The sequence below is a fragment of the Gopherus flavomarginatus genome, chromosome 14 (genome assembly GCF_025201925.1).
Source record: "Gopherus flavomarginatus isolate rGopFla2 chromosome 14, rGopFla2.mat.asm, whole genome shotgun sequence".
Lineage (NCBI taxonomy): Eukaryota > Metazoa > Chordata > Testudines > Testudinidae > Gopherus > Gopherus flavomarginatus.
The window spans coordinates 15,595,416-15,620,853 of record NC_066630.1 but is presented as its reverse complement, the minus strand read 5'-3'; the positions used below and the strand labels follow the sequence as shown (position 1 = coordinate 15,620,853).

The window sequence follows — 25,438 nt, the reverse complement described above, 5'->3', positions numbered from 1 at the left end:
TTTAATCTAAAATGTATCCATTTTCATATTGCTTCTTAGAATTAAATATGTATCCTTAAAATGTGTAATTGTAGTTCTAAATGAATTATTTAAAAGGGCACTTTATTGTTTGACTATAATACTGTAAATAAAAACAAAATGCTAATATGTTGTTTCTTTTAAAATAAGTTATAGTCACTGTTCCTGTTCCTAGGCAATGAAATTGTGGTCAACAAAGCACAGTTTGACACATCCTCCACTGAGAGTTAATCCTGTGTGAAATACAGGAAATGCTGAGTTTATAGTCAGTTTCCTTTGCATTGTTCTGCAGGGAGAGATGCAGGTTAAACACCTTCTACCTCTCTCTGAAGAGCAGATAGGTAGGTAGGAATTCCTTTTCTTTGGTTGGTAGTCTTACCATTCCTCAGTCTACCGCTTCATTTGTTTAGCAAACACTGGTGACATTAAAACCAAGTACTGTACTGCAATGGCTAATATGTTTGGGGTAAGGGAGCAGGGGGATAGAGTCATACTGAAGCTGCTTTTTGTGAAATCAAGACTAGTGAAAAAGTTTAGATCCATTACAATCCATGGCCAGAAAAAGTCCTTGGGACAGATTCTGTGCTGTTCCTCCTGAGATGCACAGTACAGGAAGAAGAAAGGGCAAAGATGGATTTGAACCATCTTTCTGCTGCACTGATTTTAGGCTGTTGTTTGTTTTGAAGGCCAGGAGACTGCTCTAATTTAGGGACAGCCTTCCCATGGCTGCCTATAAGTTGCAGTGCAGAATCTCCATAACATTGAGCAGTTGGTCTGCATCTCCTACCCCTGATCTACCCACTCATATCAAGTCCTCTTACTTTGGCCTATTGGTGCTCAAACATCAGGGGCATGCACCCAATATGGTTGCATCTCCATTACAACCTATATATGCCCTGGAACAGCCAGATAAAAGTGAAAGCTCATATTTCATATCCTGTTAAGGAGGCAGGTTTAAAAAAAATTAAACAATTTCCTCCTCCATGTGCACAGTCAGCCTACAGTCTGGCATCTCTCAAAGGTGAGTGCTTGACTTTGGAACCCTAGTTTTCTTTTAATTTAGGCTCTGTGTGTTTGTGTGTGTAGGGACGGCATGCAGGAACACATCAGCAGGTAGACAGTTTTTCTCAGTCATGCTACTTACATAATTTATACTGATACGCATTAAATGAGCCAGATTCTTAGATGGTGCAAATCCCCATAGCTGCATTGAAATCTTCGGGACTATGCCACTTTGCAGCAGCTAAGAATTTAGCACGCTATATAGATGTTCTATTTCTAAAGGTGTCTCTTTCTTTTCTGCTGAGCACTGATCAGTTGAGTGGAGTGTTATTGAATTACAACAGAACTGGGGGGCAGACAGCTAGACCAAAGCTCACGCTGAGTTACTTCACATTTTAACTCCAGCAGAAATGCCATTATTGACCACTCTGTTTTGTGAGAGAATCTATTATCTTCATGTTTCACTTTCTGCAGTGAGGATGCTATGGCCCACCTACTGTTCCTTTGGCAACTCTGCTGTGCAGAAAAGTGAAACAAAGGTTTGACACTAGAGCTTGCAAAGTGGTCTGAAGGTGAGATTCTCCTACTTTATCTGACTTATGTTCAGATTCAGAAACGATTGTATTTTGTGCTAGAAGTCGATGCTTGATTGTTTTGGAAGTTGTGGTAACCCCCTCTTCAACATCAGTGCAATTTATGGACTTTCTTTGGAGGATTAAGAAAGAATTATGTATATTTTGTATACTAAATTGTTGTTTATATTTCAATATAATACATATTTTGCTCTTTCATAAAGACTTGAATTCCTGACTACAACATGGAGAATACACTGGGACATATCTAGTGCATTCAGGCAAAGGGTGTAGCACACTTATTTTATAATGAGCTGTTCTTGCATGTTAATAACGTTGTGATGGAGGGTGGGTGATAGACACCCTTCATTAGGATACAAGAAGCAGTTAAGCTCTTTTTTTGACGTGAGATAGTTAAAACAGTAGTAGCCCCTGCCCAGAACACAGTCTACGTGCAAGGCTGGTCAGAAGCTGAGCTATGTGACTGGTAGGCTTTCAGTGGGGGTGGAATGCAAAGGCTGTGTATCATGTAGGTGGAAATTTGTGTATCATTTATAGAAGCAGCCATAGAGAAAAGCACTGGTAATGTGGCCCTTATAAAAACAAGCCAGGAGAGAGCTCTAGGTGGGAAGAGTTTGGGCTGGAAAGATGCTTTGAACTGTGACCAAAGAAATTGCCACATGTCTGATTCTCAGTGTGACCAAGGAAGCAAGACTATGTACATTTTTTTTTTGTAAACACACAGAATTGAATCAAAATGTAAACTCACCAGCTGGCATGCCCCCTGGTGACTAAGCATGGCATAGCAAGTTTGCCTTATGGCATTTCTGTTGAAAGCCGCACTGACCCTGTGATAGTTTTGTGACTTGGCCCTCTGGATAGGTCACATATTGTCCCACCCTTCTGGCATAAACCAGTAGTCTAATCCCTGATAGTGTGCCAACTTCATGTTAGACCATCGGTTCAAGCCCAGACTATCTTTACTCCTGGCTTCAGTAGTCCTAACGTCTTGTTGAAGGGTTTCTGCTCCACCTTCCTCAGTCGGCTGAAGGGGATCCCAAAGCCGTCCTCTCCACTGGGTTTGAATAGACAGTCAAGGCCTGATTACACAGACAGCCTAGCCCCCGCCTGGACCACTTCCTACCTTGCTTTGTCTTGGTCCTTTGCCTCAACCTCTTTCTGGGTTCCTGGTGTGCCCATTCCACTCTCTAAACCTCTCCCACCCTTTCACTACTTAGCAATTTCTGTTGTCCAGCTGGTTCTGTGACAGGAGAGTTTTCTCCATTTCCCTTGTGGGGCAAAAGCTGAGCCAGCTGGAGTCTTTATTCTCTCTGCAGGCCCACCACAGAATTCAGATGTACCTTTGTTATGGGAAGCACTGTCTGCCAGCTGGCCCACTCAACTTCCTGACTCCATCTCGACTTTTTCCCTGATTGAGAGGCAGAAATCTGCCCTTCTTCCTGGTCAGGCCCTAACTGAGCTGGGTTCAGACCTTTTTCTAGGTCTGATACTTAGTGCAGGTGTAGTGGGGTGAGGCCAATTGCACCACAGGCTCTCATTCACCCCTTCAAGCCCAGTGTGGACTGGGTATATCCCATCACACAGAGAAATACCTGTCTCCATCACCAATTTCTCCTGCTAATGGAAACAATCTCCGAGATGCTAAGTATTGGCTAACTGCTCAGGTAAAAAAGGTAACAATAATAATAATATTAATTAATAATAAATGATAGTTATATAGTATCTTGCAACCAAAGATCAACATAGAATTTACAATAGTTAAGTCGCACCAGACCCTTGTCAGGTAGGTAGGTTTATACTCCCCAGATGTGAACACACAATGAGACCAGTGCTATAATGTGGTTAAATATGGAGGCCACTACACTATTGAAATAAATAGCCAAGAGGGAGGCCTTCTCCCCCCACTGCAGACTACCCAGGAGGGCTGTTCTAGTGAAGAATTCAACTGGACGCTAATGTCCCCAGGTCCCGAAGATGGGTATATAGGCATTGATCCCCTCCACACCATTCAGCCTGTCCTGGGACTTTGGGTGGGAGGCAGAGTACAAACCCATACCTCAACTTCCTACAGGAGGCAGGTGAGATGAGATGAAAGGAGCTGTTACACAAAGCTAGAGCAATTTCACTGTTTATAAATTTATAAGTTTCCAAGTTTATACTGGTGTAACTGAGGTAAGAATTAGCCCCAATATATAGGTTTAAATAAACCTGGGAAAATAAGACTAAATATCAAAATGTATACACCTTAACTGGAAAACATGGATATTACATGACTTATCATAGTCTATGAAAAATGTTAACTGGTTTGCAAGTGTCTGTTAGACTGTATAGTGGGGGGATTGTGATACTCTAATAGGTATATACAGTTTGCAATAACCATGCAAAGCCTGGAAATAGAAGCTTTTAGGATTCAGACTCAACTCATCAAATGTCATCCTTGACAGTTGGCTAGTTCAGAAACTAATCACTCTGTACACTGGAACCAGACCTGCTCATGTGTTTGTGAGGAGGTCTAAGTAAAGTCAGATAAGTAAAAGCCTTGAAATAAGGTACTATCATAAAGGGGAGTGGGGCAGAGGATGGGGGTGGGGGATTGTGGACCAAATGCTCAGTTGGTGGCAAACAGCATAGCTCCACCAAAGTTAGAGAGATGCCAATTTACACTAGCTAAGGATCTGGCCCAATATTACTGAGGTTTAAAAAACCAAAACCAAAACCAACATGGAAACCACCACTCACTATCCTTTCAGATTAAAAAACAAAAGATAAAAACACTGTTTCTGGACGACTTTATGCATCATTATGAAAAAAGTGGCATAAAAAAGTTTTCACTTTCAAGAACATCTGTAACTTCAGTGGCAAAGGTCTGTGCTTTTGGGATCAGCAGTTCCTGAGTTCTGTTCCCCATAGAGAATATTGGAAATGTTGCTATTGAATTATTATTATTAATAATAACACATTACACACATTCTCATGAACTTTTATTTGGTTAGCAATGAGAAAATTCCACAGTTCTTTAGAATGCTGGGGTTAAAAAACCCACATATACCTGTATTCTCTTGCTAAATATACTTGTGTAACTCATCCTTGTAATTTGTTATGATCATTTTTTTCACAGTGAGAAGCTGTGCAACTCCGTGATGTCCGAGAACAAGTCTGTAGCTATCACAGAGAAATCCCTTTTAACTAACGTCATAGCTATATAAAAGAAGGTCTGAGGAAATGTAGTGAAGTATCCCACATAAATGCCCTCTCAACTTATATCTTATTCTTTATTGTACAGATTTCTGTCTATAACTGAGGGCCTGATTCTTCCACCCTCATCCATGGTGAGTTGTACCTTATCATAAAAGTGGTCCCCAGTTGTATCAATGAGATTACGCAAAGTAGAGTACTAATCCATGTAAAAGTGACAGAATTGGGCCCTCAGTTACTAAGACAACGCCAAACTGCTGCCACACAATTCCTTGTGCTCTAGTGCAGCTGTAACACCCACAGATCCCAGTCATCAGCAGGCGGGATCGAACCTGGGGCTTCGGGAGCTTAGAGCATGAACCTCTACTGCATGAGCAAAAAGCCAACTGGCTGTTAGCTAAGGCTGTAGAGCAGACTCAATTTATCTCTCTCTCTAAATGGTCTCATTGCCACTAGATGGGACAGAACGCCACATCCAGGAGGTGTGTGGGTTACACACTTCCCCTAGCTGAGGAAGTGAGTCCTAAGCTTCAGAGACTTCCCAGCTGAAATCCCAGAGGATCCCCCACTTGTAACACCGACAGACCCCAGTTACCAGTGGGCAGGATTGAATCTGGGGTTTAGTCCATGAACCTCTACCAGACTATAATCTTCTGTGGTGTTAGAGGGCTTTCCCTTCACCCTCTGCCCTGGTTCTTGTCACATAGACAGAAAGCAGAAGACCAGAAGTCTGAAGTGCAAACAATGCAATGTTAATTGGGGTTAGTTTCCAAGCAAGCATATTCCGAAGCCCTTCACACCAGTCGGGCTTATCTCTATATGCCGATAGAGTCTGTTCCCCAGTGTTCCATTCCCAGCTCTGATGCCGCAGAGGATTTACCCCGTGCCTCCCTTCCCAGCTCTGATGCCACAAAGCCTTGGCCTGTGTCCCTGTTCCCCATTGCCCTCTGTTCCTGTTCTCCCTCTTAGCAAACGTTATTCCAATTTCCTTTTCCCTCAGTATTCTCAGCTATACCTTAACTAATCATTTTACTGAAATTTAACTAACCAATCCTAACATATTGTAACATAATTCTCTAACCAATCATATCCCACTACCCTAATTAACTTACACCTAGCAAAACTAATTATACAACAGACAGAAACAATTAGAGAACCAGACAGAGTAACAATAGAAAAGTGGGGGCCATAAAGATAAAACAATACAGAAATGAGGGTTTCACAACCATTAATCAGTGATTTCTTGACAGACAGGATGCTATCAAACTAAATTTTCTTTAACCATATTAAGGTCTGTTTCTTTATCTGGTGGTGATGGGCACTGTCAGGAGAGGAACGTCTTCCTAACAGCCCAATAGCACCTTATTTCAATGTGACTGATTTGGAAGGTGAGGATGTAACCGTATGCTTAGTCAAAGGCCTTAGTCTGAGGCCTTGTTTTTAGACTATCCTAGTGAGAGAGAGCCCATACACAGGTGGACTGTGATTTTGATTCTTTGTTTTTATACCCCTGTAACTAGCTCAGTGATAAAAAATACACCTACGTTCTTCAAGTATAGGCCTTTACAGGCAGGCCTGAATATCTATATTCTAACATGTAGTGGCCTCTTGGACTGCTAGCCTGTGAAGAGGGAGTGAAGGTAGTGGGAACTGGATAAAATATACCATATACTGAGTGAACAGAGGGAGAAGCATGAAGGAGATTACAGTGGGGAAAAAAATAAAAATTAAAAAAAAGGATTCCCCTAGGAGACTCTCCCTGAAGATCCAATATTGCCACCATTACCACTGCTGGCAGGGAGAAAGTCCTACAGAAGTCTGGAAAAGTCATTTGCTATCACAAAGCTAGAGCAAAGGATGAGCAGGGAAGGGCTGTGAGCCTGGAGAATTCAGTAAGTTGTTCACCAAACAACTGAGTTTTTGCAAGTTTATCACAACTCAATTTGTAAGACCTTTTCCCCCTTCAGAATCCAGGTCATCAGATGGTAAGGTTATACATTGATAATTGCTTTAGTTACTTATTTTAGTTTTCTATCATATGCTGGTTTAAATAACATTTAATAAACACTTTATGCTTTTAATAATATGCTCAGATATTCTAGACATTGAAGTACATGAATGAATTTTAAACCAAGGCCCATACTAGCCTCAGCTGAGTGAGCAGATGTTGATATTCTTTCCTCACATCCAATCTAAGAACAGGGGGTAGAGTATCCATGTATATACCCTACATAGCATCAGCTACTTGATAGTCACATTCACAACCTCTGAATGAGGAATGAGCTAATGGATCTGGCTTGTCATAAATCCACTCTACTCTGCTTCCAAACCACCTTTCTTACTATCTCTGGGGTCCTCGCACTATACAATGGAGCCACTCTGCTTCATACAGGGCCTTCCACACCCTTCCTTGATGTACAGGATTTAGTCTATTTATTATCCTAGGCTCATATATGATGTGAGCCACATGTCCAAGCGGCACATTAGAACAATTACATTGCATCTAAAAGGAAAGGAATAGATTTTTAATGAACTATAAGTGTTTTGTTTTATTTTATCCTGCATCTTTGCTGTCAAGAAGTATTGCTACTGACTAGCTGTATGCTAATAAAATAGCTTCACTTTTAGCATTTCCAATAATAAAACGGACAAGCTGTAGTAAAACAAATACATGGAAATCTATAGTGGAATTCAAGCATTTGTTTGGAACATATAACTCCTTTTTATTCCATGAGAACAAGTTTGTTTTCTCTTAGAGGGAATATAATTATGATGAACAACAAGTACATTTAATGCTACTTCAAGCATGAAAAGGCAAAAGCACAGGTTATAACATCTGAATGATTTATACATAATATACTGTGCAGAATTATTAATCCTACAGAACTGCAAGTGTTGATGGTGTTTTACAGACAAATGAAAGTGAAGCCGGTAGCAGTGACTTATCTTTTCACTGTAGAGATGTGATTACTGCCTCAGTTTGCTCTCTTCAGTGGGTTAATTTAGCCCTCTGGCTAAATCAAAACTCCAGCCATTCCCAGGAGATGGAAGTCCATCTTTTTAGGGTGTCACAGCAACAACTCTTGGTGACCTCATAGTCCAGGGAAGCAGAGGGGAAGCTTCCTCCTACCCTCTCCTGGAAGCTCTGGCCCTGGACCCCAAAAAGAAAAACAATGCTTGGTTCAATTCCCCAGGTCCCTTTTCCTCCCCTTGCTAGACGTTCTTCCCACTTCAGGATTACCATACTAGCAGTTCCAAAAACCTTTCCTTTCTAGGCTTTCTTTCTTCATAAACTTCTTCTATGAACACCCATGCCTTAGTACATGTGAAACCCGCAACCTGGTCTCTTCAGGCTTCTCTTCAGTTGGAGCAGAAGGGAGTTCTTGTATACAGTTTCCTTTCTCAGCAGAACTACACCTCCCATCCACCCTGGGGACTATAGTCAATAGATTCCAGAATGTTTGGGTTCTGGATTGTACCAGAGTCCTGGCCATGCTGGGTTTGTAGCTTCCTTAAAGGGCCAGCACATTCTACTACAGAATCCCTTCCCCTAGGAATTTTCAGTCTAAATCCTTAATCCTGCAATGTGTTCTGGGTGGGTGGATCCCTGCAACCATGCAATCTCCTGAACACCCCTGAACTTCATGGGGCTCCATGCTGGCACATGCATAGAGTTTATTGCAGGATCAGGGACATCTAATACATTCTAAACTAGTAATAAGTGAACCAGTTTGGACAAAATAAAATGCCATATATACGAGGTTCAATAAAGTCACATGAATATGTACTTCCTAGTTTTGATGGAATGAGAGAAGTGTTTGTTGTTATATATCTGGCCTAGATAAAACCTGGAAGTATCAATCACCTCTCTCGAAAGGCTGAGCTTGCAAGATGGCAATGTTTTAGGCCGTTTAAAATAAGTTTTAATAAGTGCCTATACTTTTAGATATTTATCCTCTCCGAGCCCCTAGAATCCTTGTTATTTTGCTTAGCTATAAAAAATCTAAGGATGAAGGTTAATAAATTGTAAGGTATTGTGTGCTCCTGAAGAAAAAAAGATACTTGCAGTAAAGAGGATATAGAAGAGTTCTTCGTTCTTTATAACAGGGCTCGTCAACCTTTCAGAAGTGGTGTGCCGAGTCTTCATTTATTCGCTCTAATTTAAATTTTTGCGTGCCGATAATATATTTTAATGTTTTTAGAAGGTCTCTTTCTATAAGTTTTTAATATATAACTCAACTATTGTTGTATGTAAAGTAAATATTTTTAAAATGTTTAAGAAGCTTCATTTAAAATTAAAATGCAAAGCCCCCTGGACTGGTGGCCAGGATGCAGGCAGTGTGAGTGCCACTGAAAATCAGCTCATGTGCCACCTTCGGCACACGTGCCATAGGCTGTCTACCCCTGCTTTATAAGAATGGGTGGGCATAATTAAAACTGGAATATAAACTACAAAACAATGAGAATCTAAAAGGAGATATTTGACAATAAGCCATCTTGATTTTATTGCTCACCTTCAAAGAGCTCTCTTTTTCATTTTAACTACAATTTAACTGTTTTACAAAGGATTACAGGGGAAAAAATAGGAGTTTGGTATAAAAGTCACAGTTTAGTATGAACTCTATGATTTTTTTTCCCTCTTAAAAAATGTGGGCTAGAGATTCAGAAGAGCTCAGCATTCAGCAGCTCCTATTTAGGCATGTAGAGAAAGTGGCCAGATTTTCAGAAGCACTTCAGTGGCTTGCCTCTCTCAAATCAGGGCATACTGTTTTTGTCATTACAAACAAATAACTATCTTATTTTATTTCAATTTTTGAGCTATTGTTTCACCAAGTGGCTAATACCACTTTCGTTTTTGTATGTATCACATAGCTTTTGAAGGCCTAGAGATGAATAAGGCCTTTCATGACACGATCCCTCCTGAATATTAATCATGTCAAAGGTTGTCTTCTGTATAACTTCTACACTGTGTGACTGTGACTAATAAATATTCAGTGGAGTTCCCTTAATCATCAGGCTGCTAGTGCTACTGAAGATTGTGAGTTGGTACCAATCAAGGGAATAACACTCCTGAAGGAACATCCAGTTACGTGGGATAATTATGGTTTCTGGCAGACAATTTTTTTTCTGAAATAACTACATCACAAGTTATCTAAAATATGGGTTGGTTTAAGACTGTTCACTTACACCTTTCACTATTCATATTGTTCAATTAGTCATATAAGTCACATGGTATTGTCTATCCCCTGACTGAATGAGTGTACCTTTTATAAGCAGAAAATGGGCTTACAATTTTAGTGTGTGCATGTACAAGAAATGCCAATATTATGAAAGTATCTTTAAATAGACTTGGAAGGATTAATTTTTTGTCAGAAAACATCTATTTCACCATACACACAGAAACTAACAAAATATTTGCATTGATGATAATCAAAATTTAGAGAGGCAAAGTAAGGAAAATGCTGGTTTAGACCTTATTAGAGCTTGATATGAGGATATTTACTTTGTATATTTTGACATGATATTGACAATTTGTGTTTTAATGGATATGAATATTTAACTTTTTGAATCTCAGCATCTATTACCATTAAGTAACTGTCGGACACCCCTCTAATGTTCTGCAATTATGAACATTTAAATAGATAACGAATAAAAATGGATTAAAAATAAACATTATCCTCCGAAATTATAAAAATAAAAATAGAATTCTGCCAAGCCTAATTTTAGAGTAAATTCCCAGAACACATTTGAAATGTTCTCCTAGCTATCACAGAGAGAGAGAGAGAGAGCTAACTGGAAAGAAGAACCATAAATCTCTCAAGAAAGTTGGTTCTTGCGACTTTTCTATGCATTAGCAGAATCGAGCAGTTTAGAAAGTTCAGGTGCCACAGTCAAGCAATGGAAGCTTCAGTAATCAATCTGAAACAAATTGAAGTTCACTCATCCAAAATCCATGCAAATACTGAAGATTATTTTTACACTTGGTGACTAGCCCAGAGCTGAATACCCTCAAAGGTTAGTACTTTCAGGGGCAAATGAAGGCATTACACTCTTCTCTTCAAGGGAGGCAGTCCACACCTTGTAGATTTGGACCTTATTTAAGTTGTCATTCTTCACATGTGCAGTACAAATTATGGGCCATTCCTGCTTGCATTAAATTAGTGAAAAATCCCCTGGGTATTTGGCAATAGAGTCAACTGGAATCATTTTGCAGCAAAGGCTGGAGAGAGGTGAATATAATGGAACATGAATATGAGGCCAGTTTGTGCACGAAATAAACAGTTCTACAATGCTTTCTAAGAACAATTAGTGTTTAGCAATGGAACCTCATTACAGTGACCTAATATTAAATCTTTGCTAAGAAGCATGGAGAAATTTTCTGTGCAAATTAATGAGTGTTTAGATTAGCTCTGTGTCATTTATCAATGGCTCTCCTGTATGTGTTTGGAACTACCTCAAACATGCTGAATGGAAGAAAGAAAGCAGCTTTCATATCAGATACAGATTTCCAAAACAGGTAGCCAGAAATGTAAAACAGTATACATAAAACTCAGAATATTTAAAATAATCACATCCATATCTTTGAGTGCCACAGAGAAATACATAAAATTTCCTGGTGAATCATTCAAAATACTTAGCAGCAGTTTTTAAATGGCTGTAGTTCATAAAAATGAAATTTGCTAAGAGTAACAACTGTTACATATTTTCTTGTTACGTGTATAAAAATGATTTATTAATACTACCCCTTGTTTTGTATGGCATTTTTATGTTATTCCAAGTGAGATAATGTATCCATGGTCTGTTAATCATATTTGATTTTTTTTATCCTTTGCATTAATGCTCAATTATAATAACATTTTGTTTCACATCTGACTCCTTGCTATCTAATACAGAATCCAAAAAGCACTATTAATAGTGGGTTCAATCAATTTCTAAGTGCATGCATTTCCTCTAGGTACTGATCTAATTGCAATCATAGAAGACATTAAAGGAACATGCTGTAAGAATGGGAAAATTGTGTAAGTTAGAGTGCCAGGGACAATGAATAAACATGTATATGATTCTTCTGAGTGCTTTTGGAATGAAAGTCTATTAATCCACTTACCTATTGAATGACTCAAAACACAAGGAAATAAATGTTCTGATCCAACGTTAGGAGCTTTATGAATGCATATGGGAAGGCTACCACAAATGCAGGAAATCAGGACTCATCATAGTTATTTTTAGTTAAATGTTAGGCTGCAATTTTTAATGAGGGAACTTAAAATAAAAAACAATCTCTAACAGTCACTTAAACAGCTATCTAGTAGTAAAATTATATCTGTTCAAAATGGATCCCTCTCCCTTCAGAGTAATAGACCATCTAGCCCCAAAATGAAAAAGCCATCATATCACTTGCTCAAATGAGATTCATTTCCACCAGCCTAAGTTCCTCAACTAGCCCTTTTTACCCCTGCAATAATTCAGCTACAACAAGGGTTACCTGAAATCTGTGAATGATACTATTGCTCTTCTACAGAGCCTGGTTGGCTAGAGAGCTCATTTGACATGAAAATCCTGCCCCTACTTCCTGGTTCCCCAGCTCTTCTCTCATTGGAGTAAAGGATAGTTATTCCTACAAGGGATTGCGTGGGCTGAAAGAGTGGGTCTGTGCTGCTCTCCAGGCACAAAGCAGGTGAAGAGTCTGAACGCTGGGCTGAGAGACCGTTCCAGGGAGCAACCTGGGTGTGGAGACCACCTGGGACTGCACTGCACATATGGATTGGCCAGAGCCCAAGGTGAAAGAGAGACTTTAATCTAGGACTAAGGACTCGCAAGTACGTGCTGTGAAGACTGTTACTGAAGGAAGCAGTTCCTTTTAGGCATCTGAGATATATTATACACTCCCACTGGGTGACTGTTTGCTGGGATTCTGTACATCGTAGTAAAAGTGTTGTGAGAGATTTGTGCACTGACGTGATTCCTTCATGAATTTTTCCCTCCCCAAAGAGATTGGAACCCTGAAAAAGAGGGGAGCCCCCACCATACAGCATGCAAACAATGATTTATTTGAGGAACCTTAGCCCGACACCAGTGCTCAGTTCCCAGCAAGCAACTCTAAATCAAGAATCAACTCCAGTCAGAAACAATGCAAAGGGCAAACTCTCCTGCTGTGGCACAGATCTCTCTGCCCAGAATCTTGCACAGTCAGAACTAACATTAAGCATATCTTTCTAAGACTGGAACTTGTTCACATGCTAAGAAAGAGAACTTGAAACACTAAGTGTAGCAGCTCTACCCAGTGGCACTAGCTGCTATGAAACAGGCCCGTGAATATCTGTAATCATCTGCATGTTTCAGTCTGTCTCCCAAAATGTGATTTATGTGCTTGACTTTTGGGACAGGATTAGACAGTTTCAACATCTTCACGTACAGAGAGAGACGACACAGTGAGACTGAGTGGCTCTACCTGACCAAACAAGTGAGTGGCATTCTCCTGGATAGGCCCTGATGGATAATCCTTCTGACTAGACCAAAAACTATTTGAGCAGAATGAGTTAAACAGAACCAGGCTGACAGACCCACAGACTCACAGGTAAGGGGGAAAAAGGGAAGAAGAACAGCAGAACATGTTGTGAGTAGCTCTCCGGGTGGGTCATAGGTATAGTTGGGATCGCTAAAGAATGTAAGTTGGTTCTGCTCTATTCCTGTAACTTAAAAGGAAACCCTGTGCACCTTAGCTTATAGTGAATCATACGTTTAATTGAGGATAAATATGCACATAGGCTGTTTGTTGTTTTAAAATCCTCACATTTGTTTGTTTTAAGAAGGCTGTTGGTCAATATTGCTGGTCACAACTTCCCAAAGGGAAGAAATGTGAGTTCCTGTTACCCAGCCTGATGACAAGCAATTGGAATATAAAACAAAACAGTAATTATGCTTTATTTGGATTCAGAAATTGGCGTTCTATGAACTGCAGTCTGTGTCAATTTCTTTTTTCACATTTTCCTAGCTGGTACATGCTGCTAGCATTACAGGCCTTATCCAATGACCCTGAAGTCATTGGAAAGAATGCCATTGATTTGAATAGGTTTTGAATCAGGAACTATTTCATTCTGTTGACCAACAGGTAAGTGCTTCAATTGTATAAACAGGATATTGCATCCCTCATCTTCTTTGTTCTCTAATTATCTGGATTTGCTCTATTAGCTGTGAGTTTCCATCTGAACCATCTTTACTATTAGCATATTGGCATCTACAATAACATTTTTAGGCCCAATTTTCCCAAAGAGTTCTTAATTCTCATTTTTGTGCCCTCATTCAATTGTTGGTCCATATGACAACATAAAAATTTATAGGAACAAAATAGTCTGCTATCTAAATTCTATAATTTGTGCCCAGAATTGATTGAGCCTGTATTATGTGTGCAAAATTGTGGCTCCAAAATTATATGCCAGCTTTGAATATCTGACCTCTGAAGTCATCTACTCCTGTAAGTAATGGTCACACAATATTATTAAGCTCTGTTGCCCTGTTTTCATTTTGATTTTCACTATTATCCACACCAAAATAAATGAAACAGCCCAACAGGCTTTCAAAGCGTGTCCTCATGGTACAGTCTTTATTAGAGTTCCACGCAAAACATGACAGCCAGATTACATGAAAACTACAAGGAGTCCAGTGGCACCTTAAAGACTAACAGATTTATTTGAGCATAAGCTTTCATAGCTGAAAAACCCACTTCTTCAGATGCCTGGAGTGAAAATTACAAATATAAGCATAAATATATAATTGCATATGAAGAGAAGGGAGTTACTTACAGTGGAGAAACAAAGTTGAAGGCCAATTTAGTCAGGGTGGATGTAGTCCACTCCCAATAATGGATGAGGAGGTGTCAATACCAAGAGAGGGAAAACTGATTTTGTAGTGAGCCAGCCATTCCCAGTCCCTATTCAAGCCCAAACTGATGGTGTTCAGTTTGCAAATAAATTGTAGCTCAGCAGTTTTTCTTTGAAGTTTTTTGGTTGAAGTCTGGCTACCTTTAAATCTGTTGTTGAGTGTCCAGGGAGATTGAAGTGTTTTCCTACTGGCTTTTGTATGTTGCCATTCCTGATGTCTGATTTGTGTCCATTTATCCTTTTACATAGAGACTGTCCAGTTTGGCCAATGTATATGGCAGAGAGGCATTGCTAGCACATGAAGATATATGCACATGATGGCATATATCACATTAGTAGATGTGCAAGTGAATGAGTCTCTGATGGTGTGGCTGGTGTGGTTGGATCCTATGATGGTGTCTCTAGAGTAGATATGGGGACGGAGAAGGCAACAGGGTTTATTACAGTAATTGGTTCCTGGGTTAGTGTTTCTGTGGTGTGTAGTTGCTGGTGAGTATTTACTTCATGTTGCGGGGCTGTCTGTAAGCAAGGATTGGCCTCTTTCCCAAGGCTTGTGAGAGTGGGAGATTGTTTTCCAGGATAGGTTGTAGATGGTTGATGATGCACTCCAGAAGTTTTAGCTGGGGGCTGTATGTGATGGCCAGTGGTGTTCTGTTGTTTTCCTTGTTGAGCCTGTCCTGTAGTAGGTGATTTCTGGATACCCATCTTGCTCTGTCAATCTGTTTCCTCACTTCCCCAGGTGGGTATTGTAGTTTTAAGAATGCTTGATAGAGATGATGTAGGTGCTTGTCTCTGTCTGAGGGATTGGAGCAAATGCGGTTGTATCTTAAGGCTTGGCTGTAGACAATGGATCGCGTGATGTGTCCTGGATGGAAGCTAGAGGCTTGTAGGTAAGTATAGCAGTCAATAGGTTTCCAGTATAGGGTGATGTTTCTGTCACCATCACTTATTTACACTGTAGTGTCCAGGAAGTAGATCTCTTATGTGGACTGCTCCAGGCTGAGGTGGATGATGGGGTGGAAATTGTTGAAATCCAGGTGGAATTCTTCAAGGGCCTCCTTTCCATGGGTCCATATCCACAGTTCAACTTTGAACTGGAGTGAAAAGGTTGGGCTCTAGTAAAGAATCAGAGTCTTTTACTCTTAAAAATCACCATTTTGGCTTCAATTTTTATACAGACCTCTGTGCCTTATAGTCCACTGATTTCACTGCCGGGGGAAAAATGCTTTTAAACTATTCTTAATGTTATTTTTCCTGATGCTAGTATTCAATAGTGATGCCTGCCTAAATTGTATCACTTGTGCCTGCAATTCTTTCTGGGTAAAAACCTGCATGTGAAAAGTTAGAGGATGTTTACAAATCTAGTTCTCTTTAAACTTAATTACATGTACCTCAGCTGACTTAAATCAAACTCAAAATTACAATATTTGATGAGGATAAGAACAAATGTGTGTGTCTCCAATTGTGTATTGTTTTGAAAATCTAGTAGATGAACATAGTCGTTCTGCAGCTAAGATGTAATTTTTGTTTATTTGTCTCACCTCAACCATTCCTGGAAAATGAAATCCTGTTCAGACAAGCAACTAACATATATAGGAGGGAAGGATAACTCACTGGTTTGAGCATTGGCCTGCTAAACCCAGGGTTGTGAGCTCAGTCCTTGAGGGGGCCACTTAGGGAACTGGAGCAAAATCAGTACTTGGCCCTGCTAGTGAAGGCAGGGGGCTGGACTCAATGACCTTTCAGGGTCCCTTCCAGTTCTATGAGATAGGTATATCTCCTTATCTAATATTACACCTCTACCTCAATATAACACGATGCAGTATAACACAAATTTGGATATAATGCGGTAAAGCAGCGCTCTGGACGGGCGGGGCTGCATGCTCCGGCAGATCAAAGCAAGTTCGATATACCGTAGTTTCACCTATAACACAGTAAGATTTTTTGGCTCCCGAGAACAGCATAATATCGAGGTAGAGGTGTATATTTATTATTATATGTAATCTGGAGATCTTTCAGCAAATTAAAGAGGTTTCATTTTTACTATGAGCAATAAGTTACTTTTCTCTGTAGCAGAAATAAAGTTAAAATCATACTCTTGGCTTTATTTCTGCTTTAATGTTAGACATGAAGCATACCATCTTTCAAGGTGCCAAATAAAAAGGAAAACTATCCAGTTTTAATCAACATTAATAATGTCCCAGGGTCATTGTTAGTTATTTTTATTGGCAAAATACCATATTGCCATATGATATAATATTACCATCAAAATATTTTTTCTCAGTATTCTGTTTAGAAAATATTATGTTGCATTTTCCAGTGCAACCACCAGCTGGCAGTGGGGTCAAATCTTTCATAATTAACTTGAGCTTCTTACCCTAGGAATGGGACCTCAGCCACCTCATAGTTCTTACCCTCATATTTTCTTTTCTGGTTTGCGTTCACATCACTTCGCCTTTTGGGTGTTCCTTTGTCGTCTTTTGACTAATCCACCTATCCTTGCTCTGAAATTGCCAACTGCTCCACAACTGCACAGCTAGCAAGCATCTGAACCTGCTCAAAAAAAGGTCTCTCTGTTTGGAGGAAATGAATCACCCAGTGACAGCCAGGAACAATTTGTAAGACAAGTACTTGTGACTAAGAGGCTAACTGCAGCTCCAAACATCCTAGTGAAGTGGGTTCAATAACTTGTGGTGGCCCATTCAAGGGATACATTTCCCATTATATCTTACAGGCAAAAATCAACTTTGTCCACAACATCACCTTTCCTGGTTATCTACACCCAATTGAAGTGGCTTCAACCATACTCTGAGTATGCTGAAATACATAGTAAATAATGTGCTTGTAGTAATGTAGACTTAAATATATGCTATTCATATACCCAAAGCCACATATAGCTTACAGAAATATGCATTTCTTTATAAAATTGCACTGCAAGAGAAACAGAGTCTTTGCTGACAAGATAGTTCTGTGTTATGCTTGTCACATTAAGGGAGATTGTAGTGCTCCCACTCTTTATATAAAACATATATGTATAACATGCATGATCTACCTCCATTGTGGGTGATAGTGAGGTGAAGAGGTGGAAAAGGGGTCTGAGAGCAGCTTCCCTTGGACTGTTACTTCTCTCCTGGTGAGAAGAGAGGGTGGATAGGCAGGGGTGCAGAACCGGTAGACCCTTCTCTGAAACCACGAGAGAATCAGGGCTGAAAAGTGACATTGAATCAGAGTTCAGTCTCTGGTCTGCTCCCGGGGCAGTTCAACTATGTGTCCCTTATTCACAGTGTGTGGTAGTGGCAGTGGTACCCATTTTAATTCATACATTGTTATATAACAGGTTTATTTAGTATCATATCCCAATGATACATACTACAGATATTATTACGTTTTATCTATTAGTTGGGACTTGAAACCAGTTATTCTAGTTCCTGGACAAACAAAGAACAAAAAGACAGTCCCTACTCAAAAAGCTGACAATCTAAGTACTGTAGGACCCTGACTCAATGATATGCTTTATCCTTCTGGGCAACATACATTAAACAACCTCTTTGTGTTAAGAGACACTGCCTCAATATATACATTTAAATTAATACAAAATGCAAATATTTTACAGGCTTTTTTTCAAAGTTAGGGAATGAGGTACAGAGGACCACCTCTTTCCTTTGAATGATAAAAAGTACATAACAAAAGCAACGCTGAAAACAGAGTTTCTTGGGGACAAGCTTTGATAAAATGCATGTAAATAGGCTGAAATAAGCTCAAGTACACTTAAAAAGCACCTCACTCAGACACATTTTCAGAACAAACTATTGCTTATGAATCCTAAGTGATTAATATACAAAGGAAGCTAGATAAACACTTTTAATTTTATAATATATCTGTATTATACATCCACCATCACTTTACTTTGTCCTTTCAAACATCATTTACATAAAACTTAGATTATTGTCTTAGAAAAAAATAGGCAAGCAAGCATCTGCACAAAAGCCTTTTATTGCTGGTGTTCATTATTTTAACGCATGATACTGATAATAGGTGAAATGCAATCTCAAATATATCAAATATGTTTAGCTATTTGCACAGTTATCTGCATCTAATTAGAGACCTGAAAATTATTAATATGCAAATTGCAAAGTTTTAATGCATAGCATTACCCTAAAATCTATTTAAAATGTCCAAATGTATCTTTTCAGAATATTGGGCCATATTATCTGTATCACTTTTTTTAAAGAATGTATCAGAATAAAGAAATTGGTTTAAAAATGTTATTTTCCCCTTGGAACAAGAGCTGTGAATCGCATTAGGTTTTCTTCTGGTTTAAGGAGGCCAGACATGACTCTTGTTGGGGACCGTCAACACTGCTTGTTGCGTTGAATCAATACTAGTGATCTAGAATTCCCTTCACACTGCTCCTAGTTTGAGATGAGGGGACTCCAAATAATGGCTGGAATTTGCAACAGGTTTGGTAATAAAATTTGTGATTAAGAAACTGATGGCCCAATTCTGCTCCCATTGAGTCTAATGGAAGCAGGAACTCTATTATCCGTAATAATTTACCAATAACTATCTTTGTGATTATGGAAATTGGGATAAAAGGAACCAAATTTTATGGGTCATGGCTCAACCTGACCAGGAGGAGATTTTCAATCCCATGTATGTTGCATTTAATCAAATAGGTTACCTTTCGTGGATTCTGATCATGTGTCTTCCTCAGTTTCCCTTTCCCATGGTTGATTCATTGTCTTCCTCTGGTGGGCCTCAGGCTCCCAGTATGGCTAGATTACTAAGGTGACCTGGTCCTCTGCCTATGTCACAATGATCCATCTCTTCTAGAATTGACAAACAAGTACAGACACAGTTCACCCCACTGGCTCCAACTTGCCCTTTTCAGGTGAAATGGAGTCCTTTCCTAGGACACACTGTTCTTTGAAGATCCTTCAGGACTCAGTGCAGGATTCGTTGTACCTAACAGTCCCTTCATCTGTGGGTATCAGCTTGCCTGCTGTTATGGATTTACAAGATCTGTGCTACACTCCCACTTTAAGACAGTTTCCTGGGAGTACCCCTTTAGAGTACCAGACCACAAGGGGTCACACTTATCCACAAGAGTAGGGTACATGGCCTCAATGTCTCGGAGACTGAGCCTTTGGGCCCCAGCATTCCTGTGTCTCACCATAAGGTCTGTACGGTGAGTCCAGCTAAGGTAGGCTGTTGTTCAGAGACTTTTATCCTCTCCAGGGATCAATGCACTTGAGCAAATAGCTGCAGCAACACCAGACAACCTTTCAAGACTGAGTAGGTTCATTAGTCAAATGGAATACAGTGCTGGGAAGTCCATAGGTTTGCATAGAGAAGCAAAGGTAAAAGTTCAGAATGGCCCAAATCAGAGCTCCACAAAAGACAAGCTGCTGTAGGATCCATCTAGGCTCTTTCTTTCTCTCTGTCCCTTTGTCTCTCAGGATATGCCTACACTTAAAATGCTACATGGCACAGCTGCAGCACTGCAAGAGTGCTGCTGCTGTGGTGTGTCAATGTACACACTTACTACAGTGATGGGAGAGGATCTCCCATTGCTATAGGTAATCCACCTCCCTGGGAGGCTATCACTGTACCACTGTCTACACTGGGGATTAGGTGGGCTTAATTATGTCTCTCAAAGGTATAGATTTTTCTGTACCTCTCTGAGATGCAGCTAGGCTGAGGTAACTTCGAAGTTGAGTTGTCCTCAGTCCCAGGTGAGAGCTCCTGTGTTCTGTGTGTCCAGTTCCTCTCACAGCTTCCTGTTACTTCCAATACATTGTTCTTGCACTGCAAAACCATGCTTAGTTCACAGATTCAGTTTGCCTGAGTCTTCCATTGCTAAACTTCACCATTTGGTCATTGGAGTTCTATTGTCTTTCCCAGATAGGTGCTGATTCCAGCCAGCTCTCCATGGTTCATTTATACTACCTCTGACAGCTACCTGACACAAATACCTCATGCCTTCCCTCTGTTCCAGGGGAAGTACTTTAACCCTTCTGTGCCTAGCAGGTAGCAATACCAAAACCCAATGGGCCAACTACCATGCATATAATTAATAAAAATATTACAGACCATTTCCATTATACCTTCCTTCTGGAAGTACAGGTGAGCTGTTGAAGAATTTTCATGCCACCAAGTCCAAGTGGCACTGTATGCAAACCCAGTACATCTCTAATCTAGGTTCTACTTCATGGACCCTGTAGCAAACAAAGAAGGTGCAATTATGCATACTGCTTGCTTTGGCTCCTTGGACCTCTTCTTACCTAAGCCTATCTCTTGGCCTTCCCCAAGTTCTTTCCTGGACTCTGTTTGCTCTTTCTCTAGACTTCTTCCCTGGGACCACTGTGGATGGTTCAGTCCTTCCCACATTGTCTCTCAAGTCGTAGTCTTTGTCAACTTCCCTAAGCTCGTTTTCCTGCCAACATCCCACAATCCTTTCACCTGACCTAGCTGCCAGCTCAGCGTATGAAAGAGGGCACAGAGATGCACATACATACCCCCCACGAATAGTGCCCTGTTACACTGTACAGATGATTAAGTATATTTTAACCTGTAACTTTAAGATTAGAAAACTGCACCTAATTGGGGCTGTAAAAGTAACTGAAATCTTCCATTAGAAGTAGAATGAAGTGGCTCATCTTATGAGGAGAGAGTCTATGAACAAATCACAGCAATCTCCATGCTATGTATTATGCAGTGGCTACTTCTTTCAGACTGGGTGCAGTTGAAGACATTGGACACAAGCATGTACATGGGATATAAGTCAGTGGTCTCCCCTACCATCTGTTGATCAGCTGGTGAAAAGACTGAAGGAGCAGACTATTTGCATAGCTAGACCTACTTTGCTAGGTGATCATCTGCTTTGCCAAAGTGATCAGTTTTGGCTGATTGGGTTAAAATTCACTTACTCCTTGGATGCAAAAGTAATGAAATGTTGTTATCCTTACTGTATGACTAAAGGGTAGCGGAACTATACTTAATATGCCCTAATTGAGGGGTCACCATAAATTTCATCTCACTTGCTAAATAGAGTTATGATGCTAAATCCAAGTGAAAGAAGGTGTTTTTACCTGGTGACGTTGACTCTTTTTAAGGGCCCTTAAATGTTATTTGATCCTCCCCCTACAATGTTTAAAGACAGAGCTGATTACACTCAGTTGTAGGTCCTTGTTTCTGCTCAATAATCACTGGAACTGAAATCACTAGTAAGCTGATCAAGAGAGCTGAGCTATAGATCTGATGTGAGGACAGCACGGCAGTGAAGAACAACACAAAAAAAGAGAAGCAGTGAGATTTCCCCACTATCTGCTGAAATCATTACTGATTCGAGTAGGCCGTGGAACCTCAGAATGTGGCATGACAGCTAAAGGTGTCGGAAGACAGGATAGTGGGCTAGGTGGACCTTTGGTCTGACCCAGTATGGCCGTTCTTATGTTATGTGAGCAGTGGCAAACTGTGACAATGGCAAGCAGCAGCAGAGGTAGAGGCAACAGGCCCAACAACACTTTCTTTCATTTTTTGTCTGCCTCTCTCTTTTCAAGCCACTCTAATCTGCAGTCTGAGTATCTGGTACAGAAAACTCAATATGATATATGCCTGGATAGTTTCTTCTCTCATTTACAAAGTACATCTAAAGTAACCGAGTGGAGGTCAGTTCTGGATTTACAACTAAGTGACAGTACTATCTAAATGCATCTAATATATACTGATAAAAATAACTGTGATGCTTACTTTCAAAATTATGAAAAACACATTTGTCTGGATAGTATATGATAAACAAAGTGAAGTGGCAAAACCACGTTTTTATAGAGGATTTGTCTTTTTGTAGGCTTTCTTGGATTAACCTGTATTATGATGTTCATGTTCAGATCCTACATAATACATGTAGAATGTGATTTGCTTTAGAATTATATCTGTCTTCAATGCTAAAGATATCTGATGAATTATTATCCATTTGAGCATATACCCCTAGTTGGCTGTAATCTTGCTCAGGGCAAAATATTTTTACTTTGAGGACATGAGTGATTTATGGCTTTTGGTCTTGGCATGTGAAATCCATCGTGTGTGTGTGTGTGTGTGTGTGTGTGTTCTAAAGCAAAAATAAACACACAAATCCACAAATCTTTAAAAGATACAATGAAGGCTAAAAGTGGAATCTTTAAAGAATCTGTTGTGAAAAAAATAAGAGCTATGCAGCAAAATGCAAGAATCTGGAATGTCAAAAAAATTCTGATCAGCGTGCAAGATTTCATCCATCTCTTTCAGCTACTTATATGTAGGATGACTTAGGATCAACAAGATTCACAGGCAACTGGCATTTTTAACCACATTTGAGCAGGATTAGCCAATCCAGTGAGAGTAAGAAAAGCATCCAAGGAACCTCTGATGCCATGTCTACACTACAGATATTAGTGTTGCTAGCCCAGAAGGCAGCAACAGCAGGAATTGTTTTGTAGAAATGTCCAGTGTAGCTACAGCCATAGATGAAAAATCTCTTCAGAGGTCTTCCATATTTGACATTACCAACTTTGCCAGCCTACAAGGAAAAAATAATTAAATTAATGGAAAAAACTTACCTTCCCAATATTACATTTAACTATTAATAACTGCCAAAGCAAACAAACTCTAACTAAAGCAGAAATGAATAATTTTTTTCATATTTATTGTTACCCATCTGAATTCACATCCAACTGAATGTTAGCACAGGGTAATATGTTACAGAAACCCACAAAAACATTCTAAAATGGCCTTTCTGAATAATTGAATATGACTTTGTCTTTTTACCAGAATTCTCTGTAAACTCAACATGGCCTCAATGAGAGTTTACCACAATATTATCTACAAAGTATCATTTACCAGTATTTCAGCTAGCCTTACAGTAAGTGATGAACTTCCTACCAGGACAAATATAGCAGGATTTATTAGAATGTAGTTTTTGGGCTCCACGAGTTCTCATCATAAGGAAAATTATAATTCAATAGCCCACAACAGGCTGGACTGAAGTTGGACTTGAAGGATTAACCAATACAGTGGAGAAGTGAGAAACCTGTGGCTACTTCACCCCTCCTCCTCCCACACATGCAGATTACCCAGTTAGTGTATGGAGCAGTCGTGACTGGATTCCTGTGGGCACAATTCTGTTGTGTTTCTTACATGGTCCATGCAAGGAGTGGAAAGATACCATGGGTTTCCCTTCCCTGTTCACTTGTGAAAGGACCAGCCACGATCTGACCTCTTACTATTCATAGAGAATAAGTTACAGATTTCTCATTTTTCTTACGATGTCAATGGGGTTGAGGTGGGGGAGGGGTGTGACTGGTACATGATGGAGGATATCAAGGGATGTAACAGCAGGCATACCCTGTGTGCACACTACTAATGTGGAAAGAATTCCCTATATTCCCCAGGAAGCAGCACCTCCACAACTCACCTACATAGACTTGCATGCAATCTGTGAAATCTAGTCCAAAGGAAAAAATTTTTTTTTCTTCCCTTACAGAAAGGCAAGTTCTCAATGGCAAAAAGCCTTTCAAACTCAAGCAGCACAAGCACCTTTTTATTAATAGATCACATTCTCACACACCTATCAAACAAATTATCTCACAGAAGTACTTTGCACATAGATAGCACCTTCCTTCTCAGGCAGTAAAAGTACTTTAAAATATTAATAAAACAAGGATCATAGCAGTCCTATTTATACAAGCGGCACACTACAGCACAAAAAGGTCACATTAATATCCAAGTCCATACTGCATGCCCAGTGTTAAAACCCAGTCATGTCAATTACCCCCTCCCTAGCCACTAGTCCTTTTCTTTATGGGAAGGACCATCAGGGTTACTTGTGTTATCAAGTCAACATGTGAAAAAACTGTAGGAATCTGGGTCACCTTTGTACCAAAAAATGCTGGCAGCGAAAAAAGCAGTGTTAGGATTAGAAGCATCTTCTCTGGGGCAGGAGGACTTCAGTTTTCTGACTGTTAAAAATACAGTAGTTTATAAATAAACCTACTTATTGCAATATCAAAGGACACATACCTTTACATAGACCTAGTAGCATGAATAGTTCCAATGCTTTAAATGGAGCAAGATACTACTCAGTGTGTGTAGGAGTATCATAATCTGGCTTGGCAGTGAATTGGATTATCACCAGTGAATATTGTTTAACAGTGAATTGGATATTTCTTTTAATTGACTGACTATCTCCATGTTCTTCTGGTGACCTCCAAAATAATAAAAAGAGGGGCAAATGTACTGGACCATAGTTGGACAGCATCCATCCAGGAAATAGTGGTAGAATATTTTAGTACCAGGCAAAGCTTTGACTAAAAATGATCATCACTGGATGGTAAAGGTAAATTAAATTTCTTTCCCACTGAGGGCATATGCCATTAAAATTATTTCCTATCTAGCATTTCCCTGCAAGACTTCAGGGTAAAACTGAAGATGTCTTCATCTGTATTTGAACTCAGGTTCGTTTTCATTCATTGTGGCTTTGAAATGTTTTGTACATTGCAAATATTGATGGCCATGGGAGTATCTGGGGGGTGAAGTTTTTTGAGGGGGGAAAAGGATTGTTCTTTAACTTCAAGGTGCAATTCTGCCTTTAGGAATGTCCCTAATTATATTCTGTTTCCCCCTACATATGGAAAATGCTGACTCCGGAGCATTGCTCTGATCCATATGCCATTTTACAAGGTTGCTCTGGCAGTATGGCTGTGAAAAGGTGTCACC

At 39.8% G+C, this 25,438-nt stretch overlaps 1 protein-coding gene and 1 long non-coding RNA gene across 2 annotated transcripts in view; both read left to right on the top strand.

Annotated features, from left to right (window-relative positions):
* Positions 1 to 13,379, top strand: part of LOC127034405 (uncharacterized) — a 411,731-nt gene extending 398,352 nt beyond the window's left edge. The window contains exons 2-4 of the long non-coding RNA XR_007769381.1: positions 1,495 to 1,592; positions 4,897 to 4,942; positions 13,193 to 13,379. This is a non-coding gene — a long non-coding RNA (uncharacterized LOC127034405). The remainder of the gene's footprint in view (positions 1 to 1,494; positions 1,593 to 4,896; positions 4,943 to 13,192) is intronic.
* The window catches only part of LOC127034479 (uncharacterized), a 1,011,597-nt gene that overhangs the window by 899,148 nt on the left and 87,011 nt on the right, over positions 1 to 25,438 (top strand). The window lies entirely within an intron of this gene.